Here is a 7385-nt window from a genome sequence, read left to right as displayed (position 1 = left end):
GAAAACTTGACCTAATGTCAGCAAAAAAGCATCAGCACAATCTTGCAAAATGGGTTACTGATGAGTTTAATAGCATATTCTAAGTCTAAATACAATATACATTTATTAAAGTTCTACCACTTGCTATGGGTTAAGAGAAGTTATAGGTTTAGATAGACATGATTCTTGGCCTCAAGGACTTTATAGTCTAGTAGATGAATAAAGTTCAAGCAGAGTAGTTATATCCAATATTAATAAATGCATCAAAGAAGTGCAAACAAGTTGTTGTTCCTACTATTTTATGATGTACATGTATATAATACTGTATTATGTTAGAGGATCTGCCAGTAATAATTACTAGCTCATCTCTCCTTTTCTTTTTCCAGAGATAAATGAGAATTTTCTTTTCTTTCTTTCACAAATAAACTGGCTGAAATAATTGTTTCCTAGTAAAACAGACCAAATCGTATATCTTCATCAGACTCCTCCAACTTTTCCTTGGCTTCCAACATGGCTGAAGTAGAGCAGCAGGCATGGCAGTAACTGTAAGGCCACAGGGTGGCCACTGCAAACACCAAAGGATCAGCCAGGAAGTCATTAACCTACCCATTGAGGTACAAAGATGCAATGGTCAAGTAATCAGCCTGCAGACAGTCATTGACAACATTCTGAACACTGTCCAAGAGTCAAAAGTGCAAAGTCTTCTCCATGATGTCCAGCACTTCAGGGTTATAGATGCTACCATTGTCAAACACCTGCAGAATATTCAACCTAAAGGAGAATGGGAAGATGTTCAACAACATGGATTCACTGGTGTCCACTTTGTCTCCAGTGAGACATCCGCTGTACATCACTCAAGATTTCAATTGTTCCCCTGGAAATCATTGTGGTGATACTCAGATCCCAGAAGAAAGAAGCTGTCTAGGGACCCACATCTGTGCTCAGGACTAGCATAGTGACATCATATGGGGTGATGGCACCAGAACAGGCAGCAGCCAGAAACATATCCCTAATATCCCTATATACTGGCCAGAAGCATATCCCTGATCTCAATCAGGTCATCCTTGGTGAACACAAAGTTCACATTACCGTAGATATGAGGCAGCAGTTTCTTCAGAGGAGGGTTGTACTCCAGATACACATGAATGGCTTTGACCACCATGGTGTTTTTTTTTTTCCCATGAAGACTATGACCTCATAGAGAGACATCTGAGTATGCTGCATCTGTTTGGAGTCCATGTTGTCTGCTCCCACAATGAATAATTTTTGATAATCATACAAAAGTTGGATGATCTTCAGGAAGTAATTTGATTTCCAGGTAACTCTGTCTGCCCTGGACATCTTGAAGATGCTTCAGGGATTGCCACATACAGTTTAAAGATGATGTCACTCACATGAAGATGCTTGGGGAGAAGAAGTTATGAATGTCAGTGGGAAACAATCTCATAAATTAGCTTGCCATAACACTGAGAGCAATTGAGCCTGATGGTTTTAAAATGTAGATAAGAATCATAATGAATTTGGGAAGCAATAGAGAACATTCTGGAATAAACACTATATACTTCTAACTATTAAGAATGATACATTGGGGGCAGCTAGATGGCGCAGTGGTTAAAGCACCGGCCCTGGATTCAGGAGTACCTGAGTTCAAATCCGGCCTCAGACACTTGACACTTACTAGCTGTGTGACCCTGGGCAAGTCACTTAACCCCAATTGCCTCACTAAAAAAAAAAAAAAAAAAGAATGATACATTGGGGAGCAGCTAGGTGGCACAGTGGATGAAGCACCAGCCCTGGATTCAGGAGTTCAAATCCTGCCTCAGACACTTAACACTTACTAGCTGTGTGACCCTGGCCAAGTCACTTAACCTTCATTGCCCTGCAAAAAAAAAAAAAAAAAAGAATGATACATTGGAAATAGAGTACACAAGACACAGTACTAAATTACTATAGTAATCTATTGTTTCATAAACCCAAAGACTTCAGCTTCTGGGATAAGAACTCATTATGAAAAAAAGCTGCTAAGACATACAATGATCCAAGCAATACAATGATTCAAAATAATTCCAAAAGACAAATCATGGAAAATGTTCTCTACATTCAGGAAAAGAAGTATGGAGTTTGAATGCAGATTTTTGCACACTATTTTCACTTTTTTTGTTTTTTCTTTCTCATGGTTTTTCTGTTTTGTTCTGATTCTTCTTTCAAAATATTACTAATGTGGAAATATGTTTAACATGTTTGTACTGCATAACCTAATCAGATTGCTTGCTGTCTTAGGGAGGAAGAAAAATTTGGAACTCAAAATCTTACAGAAATGAATATTGAAAACTATATTTACTTGTAATTTGGAAAAAGTATTATTAAGATGGGGAGGTTTGAGGAAAAGAATGATATATTGGTCAACTAGGAAGTACAGTGGATAGAGTGTCAGGTGAAGAGTCAAGAAGAGGAGGTCAAATCTGACCTCATATATTTACGTGACTCTGAGGAATTCACTTCTGTTCGCCTCAAGTTTCCTCTTCTATATAATGGAGATAATAATAGCACCTTCTTCCCAGAGCTGTTGCCATGAGGCTCAAATGAGAAAATAATTGTAAAGTGCTTAGCACAGTGCCTGGCACATAGTAAGCACTATAAAAATTTAAACTGTTGTCTTTATAACCAAAGAGGCTATGTGGAAGAGCAGAAAAAGCAGTGGCTTAGTATTCAGAGGACATAACTTCAAACATTTCTCCTGGTGCTTATTACATCTGTAATCTTGGACAAATAACTTAATTTCTCCATTTGTAAAATGCGTACATTAGATGAAATGGCCTCTGGTCCCTTCCCATTCTAAATCTGATCCTATGATCTAAAACCAAAGTTAGTCTTAAAAGTCAATCAAAAATACAAAAACAAAGGTGCTTTAATTACACAAAATAAATTGAAAGCAGATCCAGGGGGCAGCTAGGTGGTACAGTGGATAGAGCATCGGCCCTGGTTTCAGGAAGACCCGAGTTCAAATCCAGCCTCAGACACTTGACACTTAATAGCTGTTTGACCCTGGGCAAGTCACTTAACCCTCATTACCCCACCAAAAAAGAAAAAAAAAACAGATCCATCTGTCTTTTACATATTTACATTATCCAGCTGGGGACAGCACATTGAAGGACATCATAGAGAACATTTCTTACTGTTGTTCTTTTATAAATGCACTTATTTTTAATACTGGAAAGTTCTGCTATATGTGTGTATACATTATGTCCTACCAGGTGTTAGAGGAGTCTAACTCTAAAGTTTCCAAGTTTCCTTTAATAATACATGGACAGCTAGGTGGTGAAGGGGGTAGTTAGGTGGCTCAGTGAATAGAGCACCAGCCCTGGAGTCAGGAGGACCTGAGTTCAAATCTGGCCTCAGACACTTAACACTTACTAGCTGTGTGATCCTGAGCAAGTCACTTAACCCCAATTGCCTCACCAAAATAATAATAATAATAATAATAATAATAATAACAATACATGGGAAATGCAATTTTTAAACACTGAGGAGTTCACATAAATCCCTTGTTCTGGCCCTACTTCAAATGGTCTAAAGCACAGTTTCTTATACATCATAGGTATTCTTTGAGTATTTATTGAATGAAGAAAAGAATAAATGAAATCCATGAGAATGAAATCATTAAGAAGGGGCAGCTAGGTGGTACAATAGATAGAGCACCAGGACTGGAGGCCAGAAGACCCAAAGTTAAATCTGGTCTCATACACTTACTAGCTGTGTGACCCTAGGCAAATCACTTAACCCTGTTAGTCCTAGTTTCTTCATCTGTAAAATAAGCTGGAGAAGGAAAATGGTAAAACATTCCAGTGTCTTTTCAAGAAAACCCTAAATTGGGTCACAAAGAGCTGGACACAACTCAAAAGATTGAACAACAGTAACAACAACACATAATTAAGAACACATAGAACTACAAGGTCTTATCTAAAATAATTAAGACATGTTTACCACTTCTAGCTTGGTATGCATTACAGGGATAAGTTGGTTATCCAAGTTTAAACTAGAATGGATGAAAATAAAGGTTATCAAATGCAAACCTCCAATTTGCCTTAACTCAGCTGCTCCCATTTCCTTCTTATCTCAGAGTGTCACTCCTTTTCAAGGCTAATTATTCCACTGGTATCTTGAGCCAATCTCCTCCCACTTCCTTAAAGACCTTTTTCTTTTCAATTATCCCCACTCTGAAATTCTTTAATCTATTCTTCTCAGCTTGATCATTTCCCTCTGTATACAAACATGCCAAGGTTTCCTTTAAAAAAGACAAAAACAGCCACAAATAACAACCAAAAATCCTTCCAGTGCCTCTGCTAGCCCTCAGGCTTTCATCCTATTCCTGCTTTCCCTTACCACTAAATACATTTAATACAGCATTTTATAGTTTACAAAGTCCTTTTGAATCATTTTGCTAGCTGGATGTCTAAGGCCACTTTGTATGGTAAATAGAATGCTGAGCTCACAATCAAAAAGACCTAGATTCAAACCCCAACCCATCTCTGACAACTGCTGTCTGTTCAATGCTGGGCAAGTCACATAACTTTGAGGTGTCTTAGTCAAATCAATTAATCTCTGTGTGCTTTAAACAACTTCCTAGGACAAATAGAGTTTCTTCTAAGACAAACCAGATGTTTCAAAAGAATGAGAGCAAAGTTTTTCTTGTATTAGAGCATTTACTGGTGATTACCAATTCCATCTCCAATTCCTATCTATCCCAAGCTTCTGTTAGACCCTTCCTAGTTGCCTTCAGTTTAATGTCCTCTTCTAACTCAAGCTCCACATGACCAAATTTGAACCTATTAGCTTCTCCCAAAACCCTAATTTTTCTCCTGAATACCTTTAAAAAAATGAATAAAAGTAGCATTATTCTTCCCAGTTACAGTAGCTCAGATCCTCACTGTCATCCTTGAATTCCTTGTGTTCTCCATACTCTAGTCTAGTCAATCAATAAATTCTGTTTATTTTTCACTTTTCCAACATCTCTCCCATTTATCTTCTCTCCATTCCTACTGCTACCATACTAGTTCAGCTTTGCATTCTGCATCAGGGTGTAAGGATTGCAATGATGCCACCTGCTGGAGACTTACTGTAGGAAAGCTCCGCCATGAGGAGAAGGCACCTGAGGGCAAGACATGTGACTTTTTTTGGTGTCAGGAAGTGACATTTGCTCATGGGAGGAAGAGGGGGTGAAGCTGGCTCTCTCACTCTCTTTTGCCAGGACTCTCACGGAGAGTGGAGAAGAACTGCAGCTCCCCGAGATAGATAGCTCAATCTAGGCCTCTTTCTCTTTCTCTTCACCACATTTTTATTCTCCTTAATAAATGCTTAAAAGTCTAACTCTTGCTAAAGCTTTTAATTTATTGGTGACCACTCATTAGATATTTTAGATAGACTAGCTAGAATTTTAGCCCCTCACAAGGGGCCATAACCAGTCATCCTGACCTATGTCTTACCACTGGACTCAGAAGATTCTCTCCAGTGAGGCTAATGATTTTTGCAATTCACTTGAGTTTGCAAGGCAAGAAATCACCCCAGTGATGTCATTGGTCCACTTCAAGAACAGGTTCTTGTCTTCATTATTTTTTTTTATTGGGGGGGGGGGGTGGCAATGAAGGTTATGTGACTTGCCCAGGGTCACACAGCTAGAAAGTGTCAAGCATCTTAGGCCAGATTTGAACTCAGGTACTCCTGAATCCAGGACCACCTAGCTGCACCATATTGTCTTCATTATTACAAGAGGTTCCTTATCATACCTTCCCTCCAGATTAATATTATCCATATACATATCTGATCAAATTACACAAATATCACACAATCCAAAAGTTTCAATGGTTCTCCATTGCCTGATGAATAAGGTATAAATTTCTTAAGCTGACAATAAAGACATTCTAACATTTGACCTCAACCTGCCTTTTCAATCTTGTTTCCCACTACCTTCCTTAATGTGATCACTTCTGTTAGAGCCAAACTGGACAATTTAGTCATTTTAAGCCTCAGTATCTGCCAGTAGACCTTGACAGGAGAAAGTCTTCTCTGAAGGGGCCATTTGCCTGCCCCATGTCTTCTCTCTCTGTCCTGACAGTGTTTCTGCCTTTAGATTTTGGAATAATAATCAAACTAATACCATTCTGCTTCTGGAAAGGCTGAGATAATGACAGCATTGTCCTATGAAGCCACTCACAAGCTCTGTGACTCCTTAGACCAAAATCCCCTCTCCTTATCATAATTCCCCTACATGAGTTATTTCTCCCTATTAGAATGTACGTTAATTGTTGATAGAAACTGTCTCACTTTTTTGTCTACACTGTTTCTATTCTCAATTCCTTAAACCACCATTTCTGCCACATAGTAGGCACTAAATAAATGCCTTTTCTTTTACTCATTTATTTTCTATCATATTTGTAGGGGCCAAATTTAGTAATGGGGAGAGTTAATTAGGTGGCTCACCATAATATTGGGATTCAGAAAATAATGAGGGAACACTAGGTCCAAAGTTTCCTCCCTTCCAAACTGCCTTTTTTAGTTATTTCTCCCAGGCCAATAAGAAAGGAGATTAACAGCCTCTTTTCCACAAACAAATCAGGTTTTATTAATGGGAATAAAATATATAACAAAGGTGAAATTGATAAAGCCAGTGACAGGGAAACAGGGAAAGAGAAAAATTTACAAGCTCCCTGGCTCTAGCAAAGACTGACTCAATCCCCAACTTGCTTCCAGCTCAGCTAATTCAAAGAGCTGGCCTCCTTTCTATTAACTCACCACCTGGGGTCTGTAGTTTCTATAGAATTCAACCATGCAGCCCCTCTCCAGTCTGCTCTCAGAAACTCACCAGCAGGAAAATGAGCTCCCAACCTCAGAGCTCCCTCCCCCAAAAGGGAGGTCCTTCAAGTTGTTTAGCCAAAAGTGGTCCCCCTAGTGACATCAGAAGTATACATCACTCAGGGTAGGCCAGGTATGGCCTATAACTAATCATCTCAAGTAGGTACTTAGTTGGTTTCTCAAATAATACTAGATAAATCAGGTGAGACCCCTGGGCATCTGCCAAATTCCATTATTTTATCACATATTGAAGTCTAAAATTCCTCTTTCTAACCACAACTTCCTCTCTTTCAATGTCTCCCTCTGCCTAATACCTCCTAAAACTACTCTTCATCTTTATTAGATCCACCTCTCTCTCCATTCTTCTCTATCCTGCTCCAACATCCCTCCTCCCACCTTTCAAACTTTTGACTCTAGGTTTAACCAATTCAGCCATCTATCAGCTACCCTTAAATCTCTTCCCCTCCTTCTTCCATCATTATTCTCACACTGTCAAACTCCACCTCTAGGCTATCCCTTACCACCAGTTTTTTCTCTACTCCTACTCAAGTGCTCCT

General features: G+C 39.0%; 1 pseudogene; it reads right to left on the bottom strand.

Annotated features, from left to right (window-relative positions):
- Positions 1-581: 581 nt before the first annotated feature.
- LOC122749055 lies at positions 582-1320 on the bottom strand (annotated as a pseudogene).
- Between the last annotated feature and the right edge of the window lie 6065 nt (positions 1321-7385).

This window comes from Dromiciops gliroides, chromosome 1 (genome assembly GCF_019393635.1).
Source record: "Dromiciops gliroides isolate mDroGli1 chromosome 1, mDroGli1.pri, whole genome shotgun sequence".
In the NCBI taxonomy this organism is placed as follows: domain Eukaryota; kingdom Metazoa; phylum Chordata; class Mammalia; order Microbiotheria; family Microbiotheriidae; genus Dromiciops; species Dromiciops gliroides.
This window is presented reverse-complemented; position numbering and strand designations above follow the sequence as displayed.